This window comes from Mus pahari, chromosome 12 (assembly GCF_900095145.1).
Source record: "Mus pahari chromosome 12, PAHARI_EIJ_v1.1, whole genome shotgun sequence".
NCBI lineage: Eukaryota > Metazoa > Chordata > Mammalia > Rodentia > Muridae > Mus > Mus pahari.
The window spans coordinates 42,466,549-42,468,809 of record NC_034601.1 but is presented as its reverse complement, the minus strand read 5'-3'; the positions used below and the strand labels follow the sequence as shown (position 1 = coordinate 42,468,809).

Sequence of the window (2,261 nt, the reverse complement as noted above, 5' to 3'; positions counted from 1 at the left end):
TTGAGACACAGTGGTGATTGAATCCAGAAGATTAAGACAGGGAGATCTCCGAGTCCAAGGTCATCTGGGATTAAAGGTGTGGTGGCACACACCTTTAATCTGGGCTACACCTTCTGCTGGGGACCATATAAGGACATTGGAAGAAGGGAGTCTGGCTCTCGCTCTTTCGCCTTCTTGCTGTGTGGGACTCAGCAGCTGCTAGATCCTTGGACTTCCATTCACAGCTACTACTGAACCATTGTTGGGATTTGGACTGCAGACTGTAAGTCATCAATAAATTCCTTTACTATATAGAGACTATCTGTAAGTTCTGTGACTCTAGAGATCCCTGACTAATACACATGGGTATGGGACAGTGTTCTCATTGCCACCCTATCAAGAACCGTATCACTAAAGGAAACGGATTCTCTCTTCCCTAGTAGCCATCAATTTTTTTTTTATGTACACTTGTTTTATTCATAATTTGTCATATTTGGGGTTACCAAAGTAATTCTAATGATGGGTGAATATAACAAAAAAAAATCTTTTACCTCATCTTAAAACATCCACTGATCCATCTCATTCAGTACAACAGTCAATGTTAAAAGGAACATAAAACAAACATGCACACCATGGCATGGTTTTCATAAACGTCTATTTCATCATTGGTGAAATATTTAACAGTTAAATACGTTTAAATAATGTACAGGAGGCCGCACCACGGCAGCACTGCTAACGATAACCATCCAACGAGGAACCAGCCAACAGGTGACTGTCTAAATGTTTAAAATACAGCTCTTGCTTAATCATCCTTTGATGTGATCACCTTCTGGGGGGGAAGGGGGAGCCTGCTGGTCGCATGGAAATATATTAAGGCCAAATCTTCGGATAGTCGTTACCAGAGGTCTCTTTTAACTGGATTAAGCCTCCAACTCCAAGGCAAGCCCAAGTTTGTGGCCTCCAGCATTAAAGCTCTTCCCGTCTACCAGGGCAGATAGTGTAAGCTTCACACCAGGCCTCAGAGACTGAGGCCAATTAAACTAGAGTTGTTGACCTTTGCAGAAATAGAAGCGGTGGGATCCAACTGGTATTTAGCTGCAATGCCAAAATGAGTGCAGTTGGTACCTGATGTCCAAGCAAGGTTTACTGAAGTGTCAAAATCTTCACATACTTTCTGATAAATTGATCCTCCAAATTCTGTCCCATTATTTACATTTGTGTGTAGCTAGAAGTCTCCAGTCCTGTAGCTGACTGCAAAGTTACTCCTTGTCAGCTTTGACTTGGCACTGTCAAACAAAGGTCATTTGGTACCCAGCAAGCCAGCCCTCGTAACCAAAGACAGCTGACCCATGGATGGCAGGTCCAGCAAAATGAAAGTCAACATCACAGCCAGGGTTTATACATTCCCTCTTGTAAGCAGACTTGATTTTACCACTTTTCTTTCCTGTGTTCGGTGAAAAGGTGGTGTCAAAAGTCAGTTTCAAACCTTGACAAATCTGGTCTTCAATTGCGATCTCTGTCCCCAGAGTGTTATCGGTGTTCTATTTCTCTGTGAAAGTCAGACCATACTCACACCATTTGTACTTGGTCTCCAAGGTCCCACTAACTTTACCAGTGTCTGTATTAGATGAGCCAGATGTTGAAAATTCCACACCACTGCATGACTTCGTCTTCACATCCAGCTTCACCAACCCAAAGCCAAATCCTTTGTTGAAAATGTCTCTGGCAGCTTTGCCGAGGTCAGCATACGGTGGAGGGATACACATCGGCCGTGGGCATACTGGTACACAACACTTAGCCATGGCGAAGTCCTGAGGAAAAGGTGATCTTCGGGTGTCCTGAGGGGCGCTGCAGCCACCACTTGGCTCGGCTCGCAGCTGAAGCCACTCCGCTATCTGGAAGTTGCGCTGCAGCCACCGGCTGGAGGCTGGAGGGTGAAGTGAAGGAGACACCGAGACACCGTTGCACCCTGGCCTCCTAGCCATCAATTGTTAACAGCTCCTCAGCTAGGGGTGGGGACTTGTATGTTCCTCCCCCAGCCATACTGGAATGCTCACTGGCTTGACTTTTTGCAGATCTTATGCAGATGACCCCAGCTGTAATGACATCATCAGCATGGTGGCTCTGGCAAGTTCATAAGACCCTGTCTCACTTCAGCACTCTCTGGTTTCTGACTCTTAGAATCTTTCCACCTCTCCTTCTGAGATGTTATTTGAGCCTTTGGGAGAGAAAGTGTGGGACAATTTATGCTTGAGCACTCCCTGGATGGCTAACCATGGGCA

At 45.5% G+C, this 2,261-nt stretch overlaps 1 pseudogene across 1 annotated transcript; it reads right to left on the bottom strand.

Annotated features, from left to right (window-relative positions):
- Positions 1 to 877: 877 nt before the first annotated feature.
- On the bottom strand, positions 878 to 1,781 carry LOC110329882 (annotated as a pseudogene). The gene has a single exon (XR_002380931.1). The product of XR_002380931.1 is annotated as a voltage-dependent anion-selective channel protein 2 pseudogene (transcript).
- Between the last annotated feature and the right edge of the window lie 480 nt (positions 1,782 to 2,261).